This window comes from Phaethon aethereus, assembly GCF_964289735.1.
Source record: "Phaethon aethereus genome assembly, chromosome: 10".
In the NCBI taxonomy this organism is placed as follows: Eukaryota; Metazoa; Chordata; class Aves; order Phaethontiformes; family Phaethontidae; genus Phaethon; species Phaethon aethereus.
The window spans coordinates 19712978-19740845 of NC_138586.1; the positions used below are offsets into that span (position 1 = coordinate 19712978).

A 27868-nucleotide genomic window follows, 5' to 3' on the forward strand; every position below is an offset into this window, starting at 1 on the left:
ATCTCAAGCCCTGCGTGCCCCACGTTGGGCGCCAAAAAGGACTGTGGTGGTTTAGCCCCAGCCGGCAACTAAGCACCACGCAGCCGCTCACTCACTTCCCCATCCCCCAGTGGGACGGGGGAGAGAATTGGGAAAAACCTGGTGGGTTGAGATAAAAACAGTTTAATAGGACAGCAAGAGAGAAGGAAACAACAATGATAACAACAATAATAATCCCGACTCAGGAATATACAAGAACAAGTGATGCCCAATACAGCAATTGCTCACCACCCGGTGACTGATAGCCCGTCCCCGAGCAGCAATTCCCACACCCCAGCTAACTCCAGTTTATAAACTGGGCATGATGTTGTACGGTAGGGAATATCTCTTTGGCCAGCCTGGGTCAGCTGTCCCGGCTGTGTCCCCTCCGAGCTCCCCGTGCACCCCCAGCCTCCTTGCTAGCGGGCCAGCATGAGGAGCTGGACCGTCCTTGACTGCTCAGCAACAACCCAAAGCATCAGCACGTTATCAACATTTTGTCATCCCAGATCCAAAACACAGCCTCACGCTGGCTTCTGCTGAAACCAGGACAATGCTAAAGGTAGGACCAGTAGCACTTGTGAAAAACCATGGAAGTTAACGCAAAACACTCAAGTCAGCAACACAGAATATTCTTCATTAGAGCTGTTGTGCTGTTCCTGGTATAAATAATTCAGGACTATAGAGGAAATATGCCCAGTTTACCACCATGTGGCAAGAGTAGGGAAAGTATTGCATGATCCTTGGCAGAAAGTCAGGGGTAAGTAAAAGATGGGAAAACCAAAGGACTTGTCAGTGATGAGCTGCAGGCTAGAGGAATTCTTTTATGAAGTGCTCACAATTTTAAAGACAATAATTTATCTGTATTTCTTAAATAGTGACTCAAAAGTCCTAGTAACATTGCAAACTGAAACTTTCTCACTGAATTAACCTATAAGGTTATTTACATTCTAAATCATTGGTCAGCCAAGGAAGATTCAGGAAATACCTCTGGGAGCACAGTTCTAACTCAGGCAGAAGACTGGACTTTGCTTTTATTCCATGTATATCGAATTCTATCTATGTATTAAAATAATTTCTTCTTTGTACATAGGAACATACATATGGTTCTCTTCTTTTATTAAGTAGGGGATGATAGTCCTCTCTTTGTATAAAAACCCATGCATACCACTTTCTATACAAAGAGGAGTTCCTGCGGTATTTAGTTGTAAGTGTGCAAAAAACCACCCTGTCAGGAAAAATTGACTGAAGTTTACTGTGCACCCAGCAAACAGCCTGAAAGACTGGGCTTCTAAAACTGTAAAACAAAGACAAAAGGCTTAGCAGCTTATGCTTTAACATAGCAATCTATACCATAATTTGTTTGCTGTTGTGACACCCAGTGTGTTCATTTCCAGTGCCATGCTTAAGAGAGTCCTCAAAAATTCCTCTCAAAAAGACAAAAAATAGCTTCATATACAATTTCAATTATTCAGCTTAAATTGAAAAAAAAAAAAAAGACAAGACATCATGAAACTACTTTAAATATTTCGGAACACAGTTCTGCACATCTTTATTGTCTTAAGGCAAGTACTGCACTTCACTGGGGAAAAAAAAAAAAAATCATTAAAAGGAATCGCAAACTATGTCACAGAAAGAACTGTGCAGAAACCAAAGAGAAAGCAGTCCTCTGCTGCACAGTCATTCAACTCTGCACCCTGACATTACAGCTGGGGATTTATGGATATTCGCAGGATCTACCTGCAGATGTGGTTAACTCCCAGGGAAGCATTACCATTCACTTCATACATCCTGGAAATTAAAACATGTCATCTGCTGTGCTTTTGTGGTAGGACGGATAAGTCCTCACCTGAATGGTGTCAAGTAGACTATACCATGAGCTCAGATATAAGCCAACGTAACTAGAAATGGCGCTGATACTTTATCAGGGAATATGAGAATAAGGGAAGAATAAGGGCAGTTATCAGCAAATACAATACACAAACATCACATTTGCAGGACGTAGAAGAAAGGGAGAAGAGCTCTTGTTAGCAACTGCCAAAGTCTACTTTGGTTTACCTCTTGGAGCAAGTCCCAAAAGCATATTTTCTTTAGGTTTTTTAGGGTGGATTTTTTTGTTCTTGGTTTTTCAGTTTTTGCAAAATTCCATCATATTTCCCCACTTGCTGGGGAAATTACCTTATTGCTAGTATGGCTCTCGTTTCTTTACTCCTTGATGGTAACGTTCCTTCCGCAAGCAAAATTTTTTTGATAGGTGTCCTCTCACTTATCTTTTTTTAATACAATACTTCTGAACTTACAGATCAGTCTCTGAGTAAACATTTGTTTTCCTAGTCTTTCCTTTAATACCTGCTTCATATCTTTCTGTTAACATTTGCTTCTCCTGCTTGGAGATAGCAGGAAGGCTGGAGATCTGGAAAAGGGGAAGGGCAGGGGGAAAAAGAGAAGGATTTTTTTAGGTAATATGTCTATCTCCTAAAAAAGTGAAGTATACCTTCAGACATAACTAGATTAATATCAAGACATACCACAGCATAAAAATTGTTGCCAAAGTTCAGTCATTTAAATAGGATTGTAGTAATCAGATCTCATTAAACAGACGTTTACATATTCTGGAATATCACCTAAACTCTGACTCCAGCAAATGAGCTCAGTTTGTGAGCGTACAAAATCCCAACATGTATTGGGGGAAACAATACATCCTGAGAAGTGATACAGCAGAATTCCTCTCAACAACTTACATAGAAACACATGATGATTTCTGAAACTACCATTGGAAAATGTAATTTTCTTAGTTTAAACTTATCTCATGGGCACATACGCTTCATTTGCTGCTAGAAATAATGATAGCATTGTGTGAGGCAGCCAGCAGGGCTATTCAAGCCCCTGAATCTGATCTTTGGGAGGAAACAGATATCCCTCAGTCTGAATAACAAGGTGTTTCAAGCTGATTATTTTCACATACACGCTCTCTTTCTTTTTATTTTACCAGATGCTATATTTAACAAACCTAGGTTGAAGCAAGATGACACCGTTTCTGCTACCTACATACAACGCAGGCGAGGTTAATCAGCGGTCCTGCAAGCATACGGCAGCTCTAATTCCTTATCTGTCCCAGCAGCTCACTGGAAGGGCCAAGAGTGTGGAAGACTTGCACTTGAACACCCACATTTGGGGCTTAATACAGGAACAAATCACGTGATATTTAAGTGGCTATATAAAGATCAGCTCATATAAGAATGGTTATCTTCACCAGGTCCTGGGTTCTATTTCAATTACAGTAAAAATACATAACTAGATTCCTTCTGCGATATCAACTGTCTAGATATGCAACTATTTTCCCAATAAGTCTATTGCTTTAAGCCTTTATTCTACAGGACTACTTATCTGATTAATTGTTCATCAATACAACCTTCAGTTTTGTAAGACAAATTTTTAACTGTTTGGGATAAGAGAGTTAATTCAATATATATTCACCTTGTAAACAGGTGAAAGTCCTTGCAGATTCTTTGTTATGCTGCTGTTGAGGGTAAACCTTCCGGAAGAGGGGAAACAGCTCTTTCTAGAAACATAATCTCACAGACTTCCATAGGTACGGCTGACACTTCAGTGCATAACAGTACGAAATAATTACCACACATCCAACAGTCCCTCGTGACCTTCAGTGCTTTTTGCGTTGTCGTTGCCAGTTTCATAGTGTTTAGCTGCTTACAAGAGCTAATTAACATCCCAGCAAAGCATAGTCATCTTCACGTGCCCCAGCTGTACCATACAGGTGTTGCATCTTGTGCTCGTAGGAAGCAAATGAAAGGCACCAACCGGCCGGATGCCATTTGGCCCGCCTGGAAGAGTAAGTCCAGGTACTGCTTTCCGAGTGCAGCGCCCATGCTTTCCAAGGAGCTAGCAACAAGCTGTTTCCCCATCCCCCATCTATTTCTAATATATTTGGTCACTTTGGATCAACAGCCTAACCTAGATTAACACTTAATAGTCAGTGCCAACTTTCACATGCTTCTACTGTTTCAATCTCCTAGTTGATGTTATGCAGCTGTCTGCCCGGAGAACCTTGCTATAGGCAGACGTACCACAGGACAGTAAGGCATTGACACAAAGTTTTCTGAGAACTACATAAATTCAGTGAAGACAAGATAATACAGCTGCCTAAAATTTAACTTGTGATTATCTACAACACAGAGGCTCAAAACTATCAATCCTTTTTGGAAATACTGACAAAGCTGTACAGGAAAAACAGAAGACCATGACTCCACTCAGCACCAGTGAGGCCTCAGGAGGAGCAGAAGACAGAGACCAGAGAGTAACAAAATGGTCAAAAGTTTAGGAAACAAGATTGGTGGGGAGGGGAGTTAAGAGTCCAGCTGTCCTTTAGAAGAGGCTAAGATGGAGCATTAGAAATAGTAAAATATTTCTCTTTAGGGAACAGTGATGTGTCAGGAGTGTGTATGTGTTTCACCAAAGGCTGGTGACCTGTTTGATCTTCTGCCTTTCACTATGAACTGTATCAATTCAGTGTTATCTACAATAGTCTTGGCAGTACCGTTTATTTTTACTGAACTTCACAAGATCCTTAAGGACCACTCCTGTCAAGTTAAAGCAAGCATTCAAGATTTTCTTCAAGTACAGCAGAATAGTATTTTATTTCTCTTTATGCCAAGCCCTGTTGTAGAAAACACAATTATAAAAATTAGTGAAGATTTTGCTGATTGATACATTGCTCAATTCTGGGAGGCAAGGCAGTGCAAGCCACACTCTGAAATGAAACAGAGATGCTCAACACTGAGAAAGAAATGTCAGTACCTTTTCTTAGGGGAGGATCCTTGGTTTTGCAGGGCAAAAGTAGCAACACCTGCACTCAGTGGCTCTGAAGGCACCTCAGTTGCAAAGCGCTTGCCACACTGCTGTGCGATTCCTGCCAGCTCGTTCATGGTGGTCCTTCAGTCAGCAACTTTCAGGACCAGCTTCCTCAGGTGGGTAACTCTCTCGTTACTGTACAGGAGAGTTAAACTGTAGGTTTAGGATTCCACTATAGGGGCAGAGGTTTTAACGTGTTAGGCACTCACAAGTTGAGTTCTGCAGTGCTTAAGGCATTAATGGGATCTAATCCTTTAAAATTGTTATGTCCTCAAAACCATTCCTTATTTAAAACAATACATATATAAGACAATTGAAGTATCCAGTCATTTCTAATAGGAAGAATTTCTTCTTTTCCCACGGCCCCAGAAAGATTAGTTATCTCTCTTACACCAACACAAGAGAGCCTTTAAACTACAAGAAAGATTAGCATCACTCTCCTGAGATAGACGGCCTCATCACAACCAATTTGTCACAATGATAGTCTAATTAAATGCATTATTCTTCTTCAGCAAAGAAGTGAACACTTGACATGTTTGAGTTAGACATACAAGTTTTCCCCTCTTCTTCAATCTGTACCTTTCTTTGTAATGGCAGGCCCACAGGGAAGGCTGTGGGCCTTCATTTACAATGAAATCAGTGAATGTAAGAGTAATTTTTTTTAAAACCATTTTCTGTAATGGTTGGATGAATAAACCCCATGTGTTCACAGGGATCATGCTTCAGGGTAAACACTGAAGTTAGCTTTGGCTGGTTCTTTTAATCAAAACATTTCTGTTATTCTAAATCAAGCAAAATGAAAGTGGTAATGCCTCCAGGAAAATGTATGATTAAAGCCCTGAGATGTCAAGGTAGCCTGAAAGGTAGAAGCAGCTAGCAGGCTATTGTCTTCAGTAAATACAAGGTCAAATGCCTTATTTTTCCTCAAAGTTATGAAGAGTACAGTTCTTCTCCCTAGTACCATTTTAATTATAACTCAGGTAGCAATTCAGAGAAATTCCAGCCATTTTGCAATAGTTTAGGAGAATTCAACTGCAGGCTTGTGAAAGTTGCACGTGACGCTCCACAAACTAACAGAAAATCAAGAGGGTATGACAGAAAAGTCCAGGCTTATGGACTAACTCTTCCTGTGACAAAGATAGAACTGGATTGTCTTTCCCAGCATTTCACTGTTTTAACCTAACGGTAAGATAGAGGGGACCTTCACTTGCTTTACGTTTGGTTAGAGTTTACTTTTTTTGGGGGTACTGAGGATAGTTATACTACACAGGATTTTTTTTACACCATCAAAATTCCTTACTATTTCCAACAGCAGTTAAACATAAAAACTCGGATGCATTTAGTCTACTCTGGAATTAGCACTGAGACAATTCTTAAAAAGCAATCATAAAGTTATTCTTATGCTAATCTCAATGCTATTGCCTCTGTTGTTTCACAACTTCTTGCTTCTCCTTGGACAAAATATCCCACAAGTGTGTTAAGGTTACTATAGATATCACAGTCACCAATTCTAGTATTCATCGGATGAGCCATGATCACTCAACATCAAACAGCAATGACTTCTGCAGGTAGAACCCCAGAACTACATCAACAGTAATAATTAAATAAACGTATTCTTATTAGGAGCTTATCCCTAGAAAGTGCTACGTTGTTTTTCCCTCAAACCCAGAAAGAAATCAAGCATGCAGTTAAGCAGAAATACCTACTGCAACCAATCATATTTGTAGTTGTAAGTATGCACTTATGTGCTTTATTGTGCTGGGTTCGGAGTGCTCAGCATTTTCCTGGATTGAGCCCTATGGTCCTATTACTACAGAGCAGCTGAGGACCTTCAACATTACAGGCTTAATCAATGTTAAAGAAGAAATTACCCCCCCCCCCCTTTTTCCATTTTTTTACCTGGCTTCTAATCTGTACATATAGGCCCAAATCTGCTCAAGCTATGTACTCATTTCCTAACATACACAAAAATCACATTTCTGGTCTCTGGGCTAAGACACAAAGGAGAATCCCACCAGCCAACCATGCCTTTTCTTAACAGAACAGTCTATAGTTAATGTCCAAGGCTGTAAGTGAATTATTCTTCAGCATACTGTATTTGTGCCGTCTGCCTGCCAAGTCAGTGCATTATCAGCATTTAACTCATCATTTTGTCAGTTCCAGGAAAAATAAAGAGCCTTTCTTACTCAGTCTAAACCAGATCCAATTCTCTAGCAATTCAAAGACTCAAGACTCCTCGCTCCCAGTGTGGGTATGGCCTTTTACTACAGCTACAGCATAGAAAAGGAACAGACAACTGTGTGTCTCTTGCTGGCACATCTTCCTTGCATGTGCCATAAAAAGTACATCTTCGCTTTTACAGAAAAAGTCTTCACACAGCATTTCATGATTATTAAAAAATAGTTTGTAATAAAACTAGAGGCACTGTAGCATTTATTTAGAAGGACAAAACCCTCAATAAGCCTCATGTGTGAGGAGCTTAACCTACATTAATGGCTAAAGAAAACCAGGAATTCATGCTGATTATTTAAAACTCAGAGCTACAATGTATAATCATGCCCAAATCAAAAGGGGGGTAGGGGAACAGTAGGCATCTTCATAAACCAAATCATCACAATTTATAAAGCATCTCAATTTTACTTGATGGGATTACGTACTTTTCATGACATGACACTGTTCACTGATTTATAAATGTAGGATTTTGAGAGGCTTTACAAGGGGGGGGGGGGTGGGGAATTAAGCCAGATAAATGTTTTTCCTGAGCATCACTTCAGCAAAACCAGAAGTCATGTGTGTTTTTCTGTGTTAGTTCATCTCAGAGATTTGCACTTTTGCAGAAATTCAGATGGAAGCAGTAAATTACATGTGATAATCTAAAAGAGACAAGTCACAGCACTGTACTTCTGGGCCTCCACAAGCATTTTTATAGTCAGCACATATTAGCATACTGCAGAGTATTGTAATACTTAAAGAATGACTAAATATTGCTGATATTCACTATTAATTAAAACTAAAAGCATTGCCATACCTTTACATTTTTTCTTCTTCACTGATTCTTTCTTTAGATTACAGTGAAAAAGGCAATTTTAAGGTACATTCTTCTCTGTCACTGTGGATTGCACTTAATTTATCACTGTAGCACTTCATGAACAGAAATACTGAAGAATTTGACTTTGGTGCTTTAATTAATTTCATTTATTTTTATTTAACCAATTACCTTGTATATTTATTTAAAATATTATTTAAGCTTTTCTTGAGCCAATGTTACCCTGCAGGGAAGCCTAGTTAAAGAAGCAAACACACAAAAAATGCCAACTTTGACCTATATCAGAACAGAAACATGAAAATTGCTCCTCCTCGTAAATTATTAATGCCTTACCACATCAGGTAATTTTAACATAGGTTTATAAATTCTATGCTGACTTGTTTCAGTCATTAATTCTCTCTGCTTTCAACTAATTACTGTATTCTATTAGAAATAGATGGAAAGGGGAAATGGCACAGTATTTTCACATCCCTTAATTACGGATTTACAACGGTTACCTGGGCACAGACATATTCAATCTTACATTGGGAAGGATCCCAGGGCTTTGAGAAACGGTGTCATTTCATTAAGGTCACCTCAGGCACCACACGGCTGGACTTGTGCAGTAACTTTTAGCCATTCGGTCCATCATGCACACACAGCAACACGGAGAAAGGCGTTCCGTACAACACAGCTTCGGCACCCGCTGTAACTGGTATCCCTGCACCACTACGGCAGGGAAGAAGGGCTAAGGTGTAAAGCATAATCTGGGGATGCAGGTGTGGAACTTTATTTTCTTACTCCTTAATTAAGATTATGGTGAAAGAAAATTTTCATCTGGAAGAACGTAACTGAGAATTGAACTGGAGCACTCACAATTCTTCCAGATTTACCGTGGGTCTTTAAACGCTCCCAAAAGCGGCGGGACTTGAGTCCTACAACTCTTCCAACAATACCGGCTATCAAGAATAAGTAAAAGTTACTGGCTAACAGTGCTACCTAAATCCACTCCAGAACACACAAACATTTTAGGTATTTTAGGGAGTTAGTTTGCTCTACCTCTACCAGAAAAAGTGGTATTCTTTAGTGTGCATAGTATTGTTTCCTCAATTAAAAACATTCTTGTCTGCAACAGACATGCCACATTAAGAAAGGTTAAAGTCAAAAGGACCCCATTTTGTTAGATTACAGCAGAATTAATTGATGTGTTTAATCAAAGAGATGCTACTTGGCAATGGCATAAAGCTTCTCGTCTCTGGGGATGGTACCAACCTCACTGGCAGACTAGCAGCTTTTAAATAAATGCAGAACAATAAAAATAATGCTTCTGTCAGAGCCCATGGTTTATAACACCTCTTTTGAGAGTCAAACTTCGTACAGTACTTCTCTTTTTTTCTTACACATACTATTAATCTTCTCTTAGCATGAGAGAGAAAGCAGTAAGAGCTATATTGATAGTAACTGTAATATCAAAAGTATGCTAGAAGCACACAGAAGAAAAACATACACAAATTTATTTACTTGGTTGTGACAAAATCAGAGTTTACAGTATGGTACACAATCTCATGCCCACCTCACAGGGAAAAAAAAAAAAAGAGGAAAAGAAAAAAGATGCATATGAGGACAAGTTTTGGCCAAATCTCATCCTTTGTTTTCATTTGCTCCTACAGAAAGCTTATGTCTTGAGTTATTTCTGCCAAGCACTTTTTTGAAATCATAGTTTGTGTACTTGCAATGTCTATTTCTAAACTAGTCCATCTTTCACCAGCAAATAAAAAGCAATGATGACTAAAAAGATTCTTTATACAATATCTGCATGCATCACCATTTTTTACTAGTGTCTTCTGTTAAAAGACAATTGTGCACTGACCACAATTTAAAAAAAAAAAAAAAGAGATAAAACCCCAAATCCTCATATTCTTTGGCAGTACCTCACCAAGCAGAATTACTTGCTTAAAACCTAACTTCACACTTCCCTCTTTACATAGGAGTTTAAATGGGCTGAAGTATTTGGGGAACTGGGTGTATAAAACAGAATCTAAGAGAGTATTTTTGAAGAGAACAGTAGAGCACAGCACAAAGCATTTCATTACAAATGGACTATTTGCCAAACAGGCAGTCAAGTTCATTGTGCAACAATTCCCATAATTATCTTGCTAATTTCCCATGATGCTTATTGCAGTTACACTGGGAAAGCAGTTACTGACGCTCTAATTCGACTGATTTTTGGAGACTAAAGTTTCTCTAAACTTTCTGTTTTTCTAGAATTGACTGAAATTTTGAGACCATACACTTCTTAATAAAGGAATTCTGGTTCCTGAACCAAAAATAAAGGCTCATATTGATAAAGCAGCTAATAACAACACTGCAGAGCAGAATATCCTAAACCAGCAACCTTTATTTAGAAACCGCCTTTGGATGCCCATCCAGTGTGTTAGCCGTTTAACCCCAAACAACTCCCTTGGTTACTAGAAACCCATTCTTGCGCACCCCCCCCCTTTTTTTTTCCCCCAAGATATCTGCTCTTTCAGATTCCTCTTAAGCTGAAGGAAACAAATCTCCCTCCTCCCTGCTGCATGCTTTCACGAGTGTGAGTTCCTACTTGGGAATTGCACGTTGCTGATGCCAGGGCCCACCTAGGAAATACTCCCACGTGTTCTCCTTCATCTTTTCCCGTACTATTCCTGTAAGGACAGATGGACTCGCAGGTACCCTTGAGCCTATTGAGTGGGTTCTATAGCAGGGGGTAGAAATTACGCTTCTTTTTAGAAATAGCCACATGATCATTCTAGATCCAACTCCAAAAGCTGCCTTCAGAGAGCAAATATATGTATAGATAAATTTAGATTCCTGTGTTCTCAGAAGACCTCGATACAGAACAGTATAGATACAGCCACTACAAGGTACTACTCTTTAAAAAAAAGTCTCGTCTCTTAGGCTACTTTCTGCTCAAAAGATGAATTGGAAATTTGGAAAAAACCATATCTGATCTTTTGTCCATTACAGCAATGTGTTTCTTTAATTATGTATCATTATTTTTTAAGAAGAGAGATATAATATTGTTTCTTATAATGCAAAATGTAAGCAGCAGAAACAAAAAAATAGCGTATTTGTTCATTAACAGCAGTCTTGCTGTATTGCCCGAGACGGCACACCACCCCTTTATCTGACATACATGGCACAATTATGTTTTGAGATGAGACAAATGCTTTCTCATTTCATAAAACCTCATAGTGTTATTGTGTAACTGCAGACTTCAGAGTAGCAATTTTATGCCTTATCAACATGTAATTTTGATCCTAAGGTAATGTAAAAATATCTTTTTCCTCACATTTCCCTCCCAGCACACACAACAGTTCAATGAGCTAGATGTTGCACACCAGTATCTTCCAATTTTTTGGATAAAATTTCTCATGGCACCCATTACATAATTGACATAAGAACGATAACTGCAGCTTGTATGACAAACCACAGACATCCCAGTAGGAACAGAATGATGCATTATTTTTAAGACGTAGTGGAATGCACGATTGCACTGTTTGGCTGCTACGTTATTCTGGAACTTGTCAAGGTGAGATTATAACGCCAGCCCCTTCAAAAGCGCTGATCTCCAGAGAACCGTTACAACTTGTAGAAGAGCTCACAGGGTACAGCGATGCCCCAGGTAGCATTCTTTTGCCTAGGCACAGCTTTGCTAGATACCAAAATTAGCATGCCAGTTCTGCTGGAGCTTGGCTTCTTCCTATTCCGTATGGATTGAGAAGGATGGGGAGAGAGAAGGATAGGGCTGCCACTGCTGCTGGTTCCATATGGCCCAGCTGGACCAAGCTGGCTCTGTAGTTGGCTGTTTTATGGAAATCACTTGCCAGAGTTCCCCTTTTCAGAAGCATAATGTGTATCAGAACTGGCATACGGCTGCCAACGTGGTTTCCAAGCGAAACTCTACCAAATTCTTCAGCTGCTAATGGGGACTCATTCTTTCTAACTAATTATCCGTTGGTTTCCAGTCTTGCTCTGCTCTGAAACTAATTATAAAACTTCCATAGTTTGTGTGAACTGTAAAATTATTTTCGGAACTTCAGTGACTCTTAATAGAGCCAGAGTACTTTAAGGAGAATACAAAAACACACCAAGTAACCACAACAGTCTCAAATACTGAAGAACTTTAACAGTACCATGTACTGTACATAAATTCCCCCTAATTATTCAGGTCAGTCTGACACTAGCATATCCTGTGCTATTGCATATTTAATTCCTTTTTTCTTTTTTTTTTTTCCCCCCCATTTTTTTCTCGCAATGTTTCAAGAGCACAAAGAAAATTTTACCTTCGCTAATGCTGTTTATAAAGTCACCAGCAACTAATAAGATGACTTTACAGTCAGGGTATTAGCCTTTTGAGTCATTTCAAGTTTAAATAAATTTAAGCTTCAGGAGGCATTACAACAAATCTCACCAAATATGAATGCTTAGTCCGACTAATTCTGTGTACCGTTAGACAAACTGAATAATTTGCTAACACGAGTCAAATTAGCTATTTGTTCAAGTTACTCCTAATGGCAGTACAACAGATTTGAACCTTAAAAAGCGGGCCACTGGCCTACCTACAATGTAGCATTTAGCTAAGTGGAAACACTTAAGAGATGTCACTGACAAAATTTAAAAATCATGACAGTTACAGCAAAGAGTAACTCCTTTAACTGTTAAAATAATGACACTTGTAAGAACGTTACTCAGTCTGACACCAGCCTACCAGCAGCGGTACTCCTAAATAACTGACACAGGGACTGAAAAAGCCTACAAGAAGCTGCTTGTTAACACTTTTCTCCAGCTTCTTTGGCATATACGTTTCGTTTTAAAACAGCTTAATCTTGAACTTCAACACAGAACAAAACATTTTTTTTCCTACCTGAGCACCTCTCCTCAGCACTGCTCCCGCTGCAGCACTCGCTCCGGCTAAGCTGACTTTGGCTGTGTCACAAACAAGTTACGACCCACGCAGAACTTACCTCGGTAAAAGCAGCTAATCTCACTACCGGGGTGGGGTGAGGGAAGAAATAAAAAGGTATGCTTCTCCATTATGTAATTAAGTCACCTACGGTGCTGTAAAATCCTAATGGAGTTAAGCATCTCTACTTCCTGATGCGACAAATGAGGCAGGGTCAGTCTCCAGGTCAGGAGGAACTGCCAATTTAGCTTTTCAAGACAAGTCTTGCTCTTTGTTTCCTTAGGGTTTAAAGCGAGATAAAAATCGTGGGTCAATGATCTCACTGTAATAGTTCCAAGACTTACGAGAGACATTCACACCACAGGAGCAGAGGAATAAGGAACTGACTGACGAAGACACACAACTTAGTTGCGTCAGTTACCTGAATTTTATTCTTTCAACAGTAGGCAAATACGTATTTTCTTCAAGTATTTCATTAAGCCTCTGGGCTGAGGCAGACAAAAAAGTACTAATTTTGAGTAACGGACACTAATGAAGACATTTTCTCTGCTCTTGCGGCATTTGTTAATGTACGGGTTTTTTCCTCCCCCCTCCTGCCCCCCTTCCCATTATTAACCGTCCCTCTTCTGATTGCCTCTCTCGTAAGGAGCAACCTTTCAGGCAGGGCAAGCTCTTAAAAAGCAACCAACATTTTGGTATGCTCTTCAATATCAATTCCAGCACATCAAGACTATGTTTTTGAGATGATTATTTAAATTGATGCCACCAATGAAAGAATTGTAGTGCCTTAACTTACCCGTACTACAAGCTTTGTCTTGTCACACTACCAAAGCTTTTTTCAATAAAATTCTATGCTGTATTTAATTTCCTTGAAAGTAAATGTATTAAATATACAGAAATCACATTATTCTGACTAATTTATAATTTGAAGAACTCCGCAAGACTTTTGCCTCGCAATCAAATTCTCTGGTTGAATGGAGTGGCTTGGACACATCTTACAGGCAACAGCTATTAAGCATTGCTGAAAGTCATTCTGACTTGTAGCCTTTATTATAGGCACCTCAATCCCCTATAAACAGTAAGGGTGGGAAAATACTTGGTTTTTAAAGTCATGAAATGTTCTGTCCAAAGAGTCACAATGTTTGCTTTGCTGAATGCAGTACTGAACTGACCAGGCATGTCGTATTCTGTGTACTTTTTCCAAAGTAAAACACTAAGTGGATTTCCTTCATTAACACTGTGAACTGGCCAATTCTATTCTTCGGGAAGAGGAGAGGAGCAATCTATCACTCTGCCTTAGAAAGCTCTCTCCTCAGCAACCAGAGGAGAGCTCTGACTTAAAGGCAGTCTTTTGAAGGCGTCAGGTTTTTTAGCGGGAGTCTGGGGACAGTATCCCTGCTCACTACGGAGTGTAAGCTTCAGATGTACATATCTGGGTTGAACTCACAACCTGGAAAAGGCACATACGAAATAGGTATACAGAAATTCCATAATGAAAATTATCAGCAAGCTTAGTGTGAGAAGTTTTTTTTAAAAAAAAAAAAAAAAAGCCTAGTGGGAGCAAACTACAGACGGCAAATTTTGTCTTACTTTGTTATCAGAAATCAATGTTATTTTTCAGGAAGACACCTTCCGTATTTGCAATGCAAGCCTGAAATAATCTTCATCAGTGAGTTATGGGGTACCGTATGAATCATAGTTAAATCTATTTATTAAGGAACACAAAACCAGCAGGGATTATTTCAGATCATCACACTGGTCTGAATACACACAACATAGGCTCATTTATACCCACACATTTGCACAGAAACATTGCCATACACAGAGCAGAGTTTAGTAAACTAAACAGATGCTGGGTGGCTTACGTTTGAACATATGTTTCCCTGCAGACAAAGAACGACCTCTAGTAATTACTTGGTAGCTAAAGTAACATACTACTTCAGCCAATAAATAAATTCTGCTTCTCTATCAGGGGTACTACTGGTGAAGTTATCTTTACAGTGACTCTGAATTTATAGTGGATACTTAAATAATTATCCATGTTACAGCACTCGGCTTTGATTTTTTTTTCTACCGGAATAGAAATGAATCACTCAAGGGGACTTATTCACTGGTGAAATTCAGAACTTTCTGAATTTATCTGGTTTGTTGTTAAATCAATAAATGAGTTTAACGAATCCATCTCCAATAAATATTACAGAAATCTTACAAAATATTTTCCTTGATATGCAAGCAATTTATGGAAAATTAATCTAGAGAACTAGGAGTTCTTAGGAATGCTCTTTACAAAGATTTTAATGAGTGGAAAGCAGAATTATAACAGTTTTGGCCACAGGCTTACTTTGCAACTCTTTGTGGTCGTTACAATTAAGTAAAGTTTTGCTAGGTTTTAAAATGTTTGGGTTTAACCTAGAAAACCTGAAGGACTAGATCCTTTACATATACCAGAAATTTAACTTACATCCTACTTAACTTATTGAATAAATCAATAAAATAATCCAATTTAAAGTTAGAAAAAAAAACCCTGAAATTCAGAATACTAGCTAGTGCAAGGTTACATAGCACAAAATATCACAATCCCATGGAGAACCACATTCCGTCTTTTACATCCTTCAAATTCTTTTTCAGTCTTCCCTTGCAATAAACATCAAATTGTTGTCTATGAAGCACATGAAGCAGATCTAGAGTTTTTTAATCTAGACAATAGCATCTGTATACGTATATGCTCTGTACAACTACAGTACCTAAATGTGTCCTGAGTGTTTGATCTATTAAAACTATCAGAAAAATGGAAAGTATTAATATCCCCATTAACAAAATAGAGACATGAAGCAAAGAGAGAATTCAATTATTTGTTTATGCTCCCAAAATGGTTTGTGGCAGAGCCAGAAATTTAGGCCAGCTCTTTTAAGTCCCAGTCCAAAAGCAGCTGTTCTTCTCAAAAGTGTAGCAAGAGAAATGTTTCTTTTTTTTTTTTACCAAGGCCATAGTAACTTCTCGTTCTGCTTAAAATACTTACATTATGTGAAAGCTGAACCAACCAAATACAAAGAAGACTCTCTTTTTAAAAAGATATAATGATGTGGTAGGCATAGTCAGGAAAAAAAACTGCACCGTCTTAAGAAGGGAGAAGGGAGACAGAGACAAGAGACACTTTAATGAAAACTCATCCATTGAAAATGCAGTACTAATCAGGCCTAAGAATATAAAGATACCAAAAATGTTCTTTTTCAGAAATTAGGTGAGAACTAAACAAATATGGTCCAAGTAATGAAGAGTAAGAGCTTTGGAAGAGACACTTGCATTTAATTTGTATGGCTTTGATGAGAAATTTATCAACAGAGCAGGTAAGAGATCTATTCCACTGTAAAGCTACTTGTTTGCAAACTGCCAGATAAAGGTGGACTTCAGATATGAATATGGTTTTGACAGCTCATTTTTTATTGGTATTTCTCTCTGAAAAATATCCTTATGCGCTGAGGAAAGACTGCTGCCTTCAGCCATTTGAGCTAAAGATAATTAAAAGAAAATTAATCTATTAAGTGTTTCAAAACCAGCTCAGATTGTTTGCATGTTTGTACTGTGAACTGAAGTATCACATAGCCTAAATCTGTGGAGACTCATCTGTAATAAAATATTGCAGATAGAAATTAAACAAATAAAAGCCTGAAAACACTCCTTTCAGTCAGAGCTAGCTAAAAGCCGTAGTACTTGAGATTGGTAGACATTGAATAAAATGCCACATTAAAGAACTATTAAGACTATAAAGGACTATTTTTTTAATCTGAAAGACAGCAAGACAAAATTTGGTAGATGAACAGGGTAGATTATAAGAGGAAAATATAGATCCATCTTGAATATTTTGAAATGCCTAAGGGATATTAATAATGCTTGGTTTTGGATAAATACCAAATAGCTAAGGATAACCCTTCCTTCAACGTTAGGATGTAAGAAATGACAAATTATTAGTCATTTAAATATGACCTCTACGGGGTCACTGTTATCTGGTGATACGTAATGGGCAAATATCTTCTTGACAATATCAGCAATTGCTTCTTGAGACAGGTGGTATTTCAGAGACTTATCACTGTCCTTTAGCTAATAACCATGGAGGTAAATTGAGTTACACTGTATACCATGAAAGTTGCTATAAAAATATAAATATCTCAGAATCAGATTGTCATTATGTTTTCATAAACTTTTATATGCTGTACATCTATCTTTCAATCTAGCAAGACAAAGAAGCTCTACTGAACATTCAGTTATTCTCATTTTTAAAAAAATTAAGCTATTGCCCTTTTGCTGGCAAGAACCACTCACAATCCCCGTAACAAAGGCTAAGGCAGCAAGCATTTCTCTAAAACGTATTTTCTTCTTTAGCATGAGCAACTTTGGTTTAATATCTATCTTCCAATCAATTTTCTGCTCACATTATTGCTAATTAGGCTTCAAACTTCTGTATTTCTCTTTGAGGGTTATTGCAGCCAGTGTTCCTATGAGTTGTGATTGTATATCTAGACATACACAGTTGACATACAGAGATGCATGCAGATGTATAATTGTATAGCCATAATGAGAATACTTTGATTGGATTCCTTTTTAAAATGCATGATTTTGATTTAGTTTGATTATTTAAAACCTTCAATCAAATTAGCCGAATGGTTGAGCTTATTAGATTTTGGTAGGCTGTACTGCAAGGATGAATTTAGTGAACTATTAATTCTTTCCATCCCCTACTTATATAAGGAGATACAAATGTGGCCAGTGACAGCTCTTACACCCCAGCTCTCCTACACTTCAGGTTCCTGGTATACCAGCATATACTACCCTTTTATAAATATTAATGGCAGTAGTTATGCTGCAAGTCAGGCAATTTGCCTCTTCGACTCTATGCATGCCAAAGGGCAAGTGGCTGCCTCTGCGCAGTTATCTGATGCGGGTACTTTGATTACATTACCCCTCAGCACAGATTAAGGAGCAACTTCATGTCAAGCACAAATGGCAACTCACTGGTTTAGATTTTAGTCTCTTATTACTGCACTGCTGCAGAATTAATGTGAATGTCATATAAGCTGTTCAAGAAGCTATGATAGACCTACCTACAGAGCTTTGCCCAGGCACTAGATTTTTAGAAAAAATAGCCCACTGATTGTCTCTAAAGCATAATGGCAGTATGACCACCCTTCTCAGAAAGTGCTTAGTGCTTTCTCAAGAATCCACTTTTGACAGCTGGAAGGAAATTTGTTTCAAGATGGTAAGATCTTGATGGTAACCAAACACATTGTCCTGTTAAGCTACTTCCATTCATGCAGTCAAAGAAACTAAACCCAAAAACCAACACCCAAAGCCCCCAAGTTAGTAATCTTTCTGTTTTGGGTTTTTGGGGTTTTTTTTAAGTCTTGCCTGCAGCAGTTAAAAAAGTTAAAACACATTCTCCTTTGGAGAAAAAGGATGAATTCCAAGATCAAGTAGTTTTTCCAAATTCTTTTAACGTGAAGATAGACAATATTTCCTAGGGCCAACGTTTTTGAGACATTGTAATCTACACATTGTAATCTACTAAAGGGAGGACAGAAACACTGTCAGTAGCAATTCCGATAGGAAAGAGCCTATGCACAATGTGAATTATACACATATTTATTTTGGTCTGTTAAAAGCATATGTTCTTGATTTAGTTTAATATTTTAGAAAAAAACTATACTCTAAACTGATGGATAAAAAAAAAATCTTCAGAAGCTAAGAGTTTCAATCCACCTTCATAAAATGGAATTGGACATGAAATTAGTTTAACGATCAATTGTTTAAAACCATATTTTAAAACGCTTGCAGTTTTAGAATTCTTTTCAAACGCAAGTACTAAGAATAATTTAGTTCTGATATACTTTGACAGACAATTCATATAATTTACTCTTTAAAAATACTTAAAGATCTTTGATAAGATATTAACCTTCCTAAAAAAAGCTTAACAGAATAGGCTCCCTGAAATCTCAAGTAAACAAATAACTGAGTCTCCTAATCAAGCAACATTTAGCAGCATTTCTCAGCTTTTCCTATGAAAAGCCATGTACAGATTGCAAAGTGTCAGTTGCTCTGATAAATCTTACTATGTTAATGAGGTTGATTATTTCCTCTGGACAGATGAGGAGAATATTGGCACATAGGCAGTAATCTGTTACTAGCACATTCCCAGTAACTGTTTTTGTTTTGTGACTCATCTGACAGAACTCATCTATAAATCTCAAAGGGTTTACACAGACCTATTGAAATCAGGAACTTCCCCTTGCTAAGGGTCAGCCACTCTGAAGCACATTCGTATGAAGTCTGTTGAAGTTAACCTAGTGGGAAGGAGCTGCTTACTCTACAGAGTAAAAACACCATAAGCATTTGACTCTTCTTCATTTTGACTATGTATTTGCACTTCCAGGCAGAAAACAAGAATCCCACAATTAATCTATTTAAAAAGAAGTGTAATGTATTTATGTTGTGGACCTCTAATTACACGCCAGTTATTAGACCAAAATTTAAATGAACGGTTATATAAACACATAATTTAACTTGGGAAAGCAGAATTTTGCACATAATGTACAGCTTTGGTTTGTAAAAAAAAAAAAAAAATCTATATGGAAAGGTTTTGGCAATTATTTTTTAATTATATCTAGATCTCCCATGTGTGTTATCAACAAATTTGCCCATGTTCAATTCAGTCGTGTGTCAAGAATGCAATGGAGAAAGATAAGTGACCTAAGCTAAGCGACATCTGCTACAATGAAATTGCCCTTAGTTTCTTTATAAATCAAGTAAGAAAAATATCTAAACAAATTGTATTTGCAGATTTGAAATGTTTTATTAATCTCAAAACATTACAAGCAGTAATTCAACCTTTCACCCTAAGTCAAAATGACTGAATTACAGAAAATGGTGTGATTATCTGTGTCATAATATGCTTTAGTATATTCACAGCAATAAATATTAGGAAGAAGTTTGAACTACACGATATTACAATACATGATGCTGGATAGCGAAAAATAGGGGTGCTAGGCTGAAACAAAACAAATAGAACTTGTGGATAGAATATTTTGATGCCAAACAGATAAGTAAAGAGATTGCATCCTTGAGGAAAAGGATATTATAGAGAAATATAACTGCTATTTCATCATTTGAAAAGGAAAATAAGAAGTTCTGTGGGTTAAAATGGAAATTTAAAACTCTGGTCCAACAAGGATCATTATCTCCATGAACACTAATTACAGAAGTGTTCATACATATATTTTTAAATTCCTTACTAGAGCGAGCCAATTCAACCACTCCAGCAAAGTTTCTCCTGAGTAGGAATTCACATTCACACAACTGCCTCCTATAGGAACGCCACTGCCTGATTCGAGATTGAATTCGTCGCCACGCACACTGTTTGCATAAACACATCCCCTTCGTATACAAAGGCTGTGAAAAACCTTCAGCTTGCATATCCAGCTGTCAAGGAGCTCTCAAAGTTCACCCACCGAACAGTTATAGCATATAGCAATTACTGTACAGTGAGACCTAGTTAAAAGCATTCTTACCTCACCAGCTCTCCAAGTCTACCGGTGCCTGCCACTACTCTCCACAGCAGACAGCCCTTTTCTCACAGCTGCACCTGGGGAACTACCTCCAGAACCTTCTTGCAATCAGTAAGCTCCTGCCCAGCTGAAGTCTACAAGCAATCAGCTCCTCACCAGTACCTCAAGTTTTTGTGGCCAGAGAAATGAAATGTCAGTAGTACCTGTTGGGGGTCAACCACCTAAAACTCCTCCTCAGATGGTTACAGATTCTTCTGGGTAACCCAGAAACTGCAGAACAGTAAGATCATGTTTTAAAAGCGAGAACAGGGAAGACCCACAAGAAGCTCAGCGACCTTAAGATCCCTTTCTTAGTACCCAGATAAACAGCCAAGCTGAAGCTGAACCTGCTGAAGCTCCAGATTAAGGATAGTGAAGACTAATGGCTCTGTTTAGACGGCTCCTCTGGACAAATCTTAAATCGTGAAGGGGCATTATTTGTTTCTCTGTTTGCCCTGGAGTATGGACTAAAAGAAGTAGTTTCCACACTTACATTTTTTCTCAAGGACATGTGCTTTGCTGTTGGCCAAGATGACAGCTTGAATTTACACACACTCTAAATGAACATTAACTTCAGAAAGCCCAAAAAATAATTACAGATATCAGCTCATCTCACAGAACCATGAAGGAGGTTTTGTGCATCCAGAAATCCAGTATGTCACTGCTGGTTATCACACTTCTGGGCATGAACCGAAAAATTAAAGATATTTGACAACCAAAAGATACTTAGGAACTGAATGAGAAAAGGACCAAAATGATAAGCGAACAACAATTAAGACACCAAACTCCCTGATCCGCATAACACCTTCTGTCAAATATGTACACACACTTAATGTCTTTTAAATGCTGGAAATAGTTTTTCATGCAGAAGCCGAAATTTCAATTTTGTGCAAATGATAGCATATACCCATACTACTGTTCCACTTATCTATGAAATACTCATCTTGCTAATTTTATCAAAAATTAGCTTCAGTATCATCAGTGTATAGACAAAGGAGCAGACACAAAAGCTGGGGTTTACTGCCTGTCACACCCCTGCGATTCCTATGCTCCTGTGATTCTAGGTATCCAAGCATCACCTGAAGCAGCTGAGGCTGTGTTTGACAAGTAAGGAGGGATTCAAAACTGTCAGAGATGCTGAACAATTAAGGCTCTAGGAGTTAGTCTCGGAAAGGGTTCTTTTTGATGTTTTCTGTCCGTCTTATAAGGAAACCACCTTTGATAATCTGGGTGACTGGCTCAGAACATTATAAAATCAAAGTTAGTTCCCACAACATCAAACTTTAATTTAGACAGAAATGCCTCCCTCAGAGTTGAAATGCTCTTAATGCATGGTTAGCCTTAATCTTGCATGTTCCCCTAATTCAACATAATATTTCATCCTGACCTTTTGCTGAGAGTTTATTTAAATAAACGCTTATGATTATAATTATGTACAACGCAAGATAAAAGTAGACTCCAACAGTCTACTTTATACTAGAAACAGTCCACCCATTTTGACCAGTTTGCTCTCTGCAACTGGAAAGGTGAAAGGAAGGAAAGAGGAAAAGTTAACACAGCAAACAGAAAACATCTTCAACAACAAACTGTTAGCTTTTTAAAGATACTACCTGTGTGTGCCCGTGTTTTTATAAAGAAAAGGACAACATGCTTCTAAAACATGCTTTCATTGTTTCTTCTCTGAGAAGGGCGTTATGTATTTAATGTTCTGCTTTGCTGGGTCCTAAAGGGAAGAAGTTTTATTTCCTTTGCCATTGAAACACAGCCTAATTATGTTACGACAGAAATCTACAGTATATACTATATATCTACCATTATATATAATGTATATATACACTAACGGAGAGAGAGGAAAATGTAATGACAGATAGACCTGACAACAGAAGACAAGAAGTCTGAGAACTAATCTATACTGGAACCTGAATATTGAAGTTAAAATGGATGTATCTGCCATCAGAAGGATGCTGCTTCAAAATACTGCTCTGTCTTTGTTAAAGAGCTTTCTAGCTATGTGGGGTTTTTTAAATTGACTTTCAGTTTTAAAGAAGCAGAAATCCCTAAGCCACTTGATATACCATGGGAGGGTGAAGAGGATCACTAAAGCCTTGCTGTTTATGCTAATAAGATAGTAACTCAATTTACTTGAGTACTGATCAATACTAAACAATCAGAGAAGTTCATGTATTATGTATTTCAGAAGAACCTGTGCTTTTTAGTGGAATGTCACAAGGTTAAACTACTGGTAGACACTGTTTCCCTTGAGCCCAATTTCTGCTACAGTGCTTCCTATCCAGGTAATGAAGAAACAATAGCAAAATAAAGCATTGTTTGGAACACATAATGAACCACTCTCATAAACTTCAACCTTCAAAAGTCATTATATTTTACAGTTTGATGCAGCAGACAATTACTGGGCCTCCATTTGGCTGCCTACATCAAGCAATGTACACTATTTTTTACCATGTCTCGGTAATTATTGATAGAACAATTGTCATGGCTTGCACTGTTACTATCAGTGCATTAGCAACTGAAACACTTTGTTACACACTTCCTGGCAGGTATACTGCAGTGCTATAAAATCTGCCTCTACTTATCATAGTTAACAATTACTTTAGGAAATATCCAAAATATAAAACTTTCCTAGTTATCTCTTCTTCCTGCCACTGTTTTCTGTGGTTTACTTAATCCTTTTACACTAAATTGTACTACAAATACCAAACACTTTGTTTCAGTTCACAGCAATTCACAAGAAAGTATTGTTTGATTTTTAAATCAAATGAGACCATTTCATTCTCATAACTGAAAGACAAAATACTTCTGCATTCCTATGCAGCATTCTGCTGATGCGTACGTGAGGGTTGTTACTCTTAAATGATAACTCAAATATGATCACAAGATAATAATAATTAATACTAAATTTCAATTGGTAAAAACAGAGACAAGATTTCTTTATTTAATGTTATCATGTGACATGGAGGATCTCATTCTTATGCTAATTAACAGCTCCTCTTGAAGGTACAGGACAACTATGACGTGTTGTCATAATACTTCCATTTGTATCTGGTTTTGACCCCGTAACATTCACAAATACAGTTTGGAATATGTTGCCCAGAGCTTGTAGAATCATCATTCTTGGAAACATTTAAAAATAACTGGAAAAGGCCCTGAGTAACCTAATGCAACACCGAAGTTTGCCCAGCTTTGACTGTGGTTTGGACAAGATGACATCCAGAGATCCTGCATGGCCTAGATCATTCCACGATTCTTCGATGATAATGGGCATAACTGGTTCCTAAACTCTCCACACACAATCCTACATTTCATGTGAGCAAAATGAATGGAAAACAGTTTAAGTTGTAGAGCAGCTCTATATGGGATCAGGCTCTGAGAATTTACTAAGAAAATTATATATGCTAACAATGGCTTTTAGAACTGGGAGAGATGGAGAATGTAGGATACCATGAAACACTTATTGAAATGTTCAGAAGCATTAATGCCACTATTTATATATCAACATATATCGCAAAGGTTACTTAACATCTCCTTAGATTAGTATGTTGTTCAGAAACAAATTAAAATTTATGACTGGAATTTTGAATAATTTATAGATATCACATGCTAGGGTACTTCAGAGTTTCAATTCAGTGGAATGAATCTGTACATCTAGATCAAATACATAATATATAGACATGGGATTAATTGCATACAGAAAGAAAGGCAAGGAAGAGAGCCAGATGAAAAGGAAAAGCGGGTGCATGTTCCACTGAACACAGACACTTTTTTTGTGAAGTAAGGAGAAAGCACTGCAAGAAATGTGTCACAAACAAAGAATAACAAAATGATCACAACATACATCACCCTTCTGTTGTGAAGTCTGTAACAAAGGAAAGTTATGAGAAGTCCAAAGGGCAGGAAAACGGTCCTGTCCTGACAGAAAACATCCTGAATGCTGCAAGTCAGTTAAGATCTCTCCGTCTCCAGTCAACATCTTAATACAGTCAGACCCTTTCCGCCAGTCTCTGCCTTAGTCCCTTACACTGTAGTTTGAAGTTCATTTTTAAACTAATCTGGTAGAACTTAAGCTGACCCATTATCTTTATTAGAGATCAGTAATTAAAAGCAGTAATAGAACGCATTATGACATTGGTATCCCAGAGTAATTTTTCAAGGTAAGTTAGATCTGACACAATGAAGAGAGTGCCCTGCTAACAGTCAATTTTCAAGACAAAATTGCGAGCCCTTAGGAAAACCAGTATGCACCAGTACGCCTACTATGCACTTTAACATTACAAAGAGTACAACTTACCATCGGTTTTAGGTCTTTTAGGTATGTCATTACACATTTTTACTAATAAGCATTAGCATATATTTACTGTAAGTGTATTCTTGATTTTGTGTATCAGTAGTGATCTGTGTTGGTAACTGACAAACTCAGCATAATTACAAATGTTTGTAGAAAGATCATAGATGTGCTTGCATAGGCAAGACCCAGGGAAAAATTACTGAGTTATGGGATGGCAGTCTCAATAATCTTCATTGTAATGAAAGTCTTCTTATACTGGTGGGTAATCAGATGAGTCAGATGTCCTTGCAGGACTTGTTTGCATACCCCTTGAAATGGTTGTTAAAGCAATCAGAACGCCCAATCTTTCTGTCTTAACAATTTACATTCTAAAACCCCACCCTTAAAACTTCAAGGTTCAGGATTGCTATTTAAATCAAAGCTGAAATATGCAGACACTAGCTTTTCTCTACTTTCAAGTGAGCCTTTTTGAAAAAAATAAACATTCTGTTATGTCCACTAGATCAGGTTAACACATTTCCAAGGAGATATTACTTTTGCAGACGGCATGAATTAGAGAACTGCTAGAGTTACCATTATGCAGCTACTCAAACAGAAAATTTTTAGAACTTGGCAAAAAGAAGAAAAATAATCTGTCTCATATATGCTGTCCAGACTGAATGCAGGGAAGCAGGAAAATGAGAACATGTAAAAATCAAAATACTAAAAATAATCAACCAGAAGAATGCTTGAAAAATTGAAAATTGTAAGTATGTCTGACATTAAGATATGAAATTAATATATTCAAGGTAGAGAAGAAAAGCATAGCGGTAGGGTTATTTACACAGAAAAAAGAATCTGAACTCTGAATGACACACAGGAAAGAAGTAATGCTATGTAAAATTTAAGAACTAGAGCTGAAAAAAAAGTGGGTTTCTTTCTTTGTCTTTTTTCCTGCAGTTTTTTACACTGTGCTGAAGATGGATCCATATGTACAATCAGATACACACATCAAACCATACTAAGTGTGAGGATTGAATTTCCAAGTGTCTATGGCTGCAACCACAAGTCATCAAAAAAATTGTAAGAAAAAATGCCACTGAAATAGTTAATGACTACAAAAATCTGATTTATCTCCTATTACATTTTATTGTGAGAAATAACATAACATCATGAACCCTTGTGTGGTCAGGGGACTTTGACTCTAATCCTTCTTTGGGAGTCAGCTAGTAGTGAAAAGGTGTTCAAAATTCTTCATCTAGCCCCTACAAATAACTGACAATATCACCAAAGCAGTCTACAGTCAGAACTGGAAAAAAAGGTGTCAATCAGGTCAGAAATGAGATTTATTACAGATATGCAAAGAGACACTTTTGCAAGTCTTCCAAAGTTTTTTAATCTCTATATATTATCAGCGCCATTTACTTTAATGCATTATCTTTTTCTTTAGACTGCAGGCAAACAGTAAAACAAAATAAAAAGCAATTTAAGTATAAAATCATAGAATCATAGAAACATTGAAAATGGCCAGATCCAACAGGAACAGAGCTAGGTCAAACCTAATCTGTTTTAAAAATCATAGCAATGTGCAAATGACTCAAGCAAAATGACCTATATTTAATGTAATGACGTCCTGTCTGCAGAATACGGTAATACAGGATAGACCTAAACCTAACCTTAGAATACTTCACTTACTGATTCTTCCATAAAAAGTAACTGCAACAATTAGCAATTTAATACATTTTCATTCATGAGCAATGAAGAAAGGTCTTGTTCGTATTTGATAAGAGCATAAAGCAGATTTGAGGCAATGTAATTAACCAGTTATACTTCTTATTAGATTAAAGTTATCTTTTCAGTCGTAACTGATATTTATAACTTGCCATCTGAAATAACAGTTTCTGTTTTCACCACATTGCTGTATTGCAGAATGCTGAGTTTATTGTGTGCTTTTGTTAGAAAAATACAAGACAAATAAATAATCATACAAAGACATCCCTGTTCTCAAGCTTCCTGCTACAGAATCCTATATACATACATATAACTGTATGTGGATATATGAACATACATGCTGAAGTGTGGGCACTAACATGATACATATGTGGCTAAAAGTATTCTCTAGAATTCTTTGTGGGACTATTCTTTGTAAAGAACGGCTGAAAAAAATCAAAATATGAAGTTGCACTAACATTTTAATAAAGAACCTTTATTCTATGAGATTAAAAAACCCCAAATAGTTTAATTACCATTTTGGACCCTTTTTCATGTATTTTATTATCCAGGTAGGGCAAGACAATCATTTAAGAGTACTGAGAGAGCTGGCGGAGGAGCTTGCCAAGCCACTCTCCATCAATTACCAACAGTCCTGGTTAACTGGGGAGGTCCCAGATGACTGGAGGCTTCCCAGTGTGACACCCATCTACAAGAAAGGCCGGAAGGAGGATCCTGGGAACCACAGGCCTGTCAGCCTGACCTCCATGCTGGGGAAGATCATGGAGAGGTTCATCTTGAGGGCGCTCACAGGCCATGTGCAGGACAACCAGGGGATCAGGCCCAGCCAGCATGGGTTCATGAAAGGCAGGTCCTGCTTGACCAACCTGATCTTCTTCTATGAAGAAGGTCACTAGGCAGGTGACCCGCCTAGTGGATGAGGGAAAGGCTGTGGATGTTGTCTACCCGGACTTTAGTAAAGCCTTTGACAGCGTCTCCCACAGCATTCTCCTGGAGAAACTGGCGGCTCGTGGCTTAGACAGGTTTACTCTTCGCTGGGTGAGGAACTGGCTGGATGGCCGAGCCCAGAGAGTTGTGGTGAACGGTGTTAAATCCGGCTGGCGGCCGGTCACAAGCGGTGTTCCCCAGGGCTCAGTTCTGGGGCCGGTCTTGTTCAATATCTTTATAGATGATCTGGATGAGGGGATCGAGTGCTCCCTCAGTAAGTTTGCAGATGACACCAAGTTGGGTGGGAGTGTTGATCTGCTGGAGGGTAGGAGGGCTCTGAAGAGGGATCTGGACAGGCTGGATCGATGGGCAGAGGCCAACTGTATGAGGTTTAATAAGGCCAAGTGCCGGGTCCTGCACTTGGGTCACAACAACCCCATGCAACGCTAGAGGCTTGGGGAGGAGTGGCTAGAGAG

At 38.0% G+C, this 27868-nt stretch overlaps 1 protein-coding gene across 1 annotated transcript in view; it reads right to left on the bottom strand.

Moving 5' to 3' along the window:
- The window catches only part of PCDH11X (protocadherin 11 X-linked), a gene marked incomplete at its 3' end in the record, with an annotated part of 455558 nt that overhangs the window by 302141 nt on the left and 125549 nt on the right, over positions 1 to 27868 (bottom strand). The window lies entirely within an intron of this gene.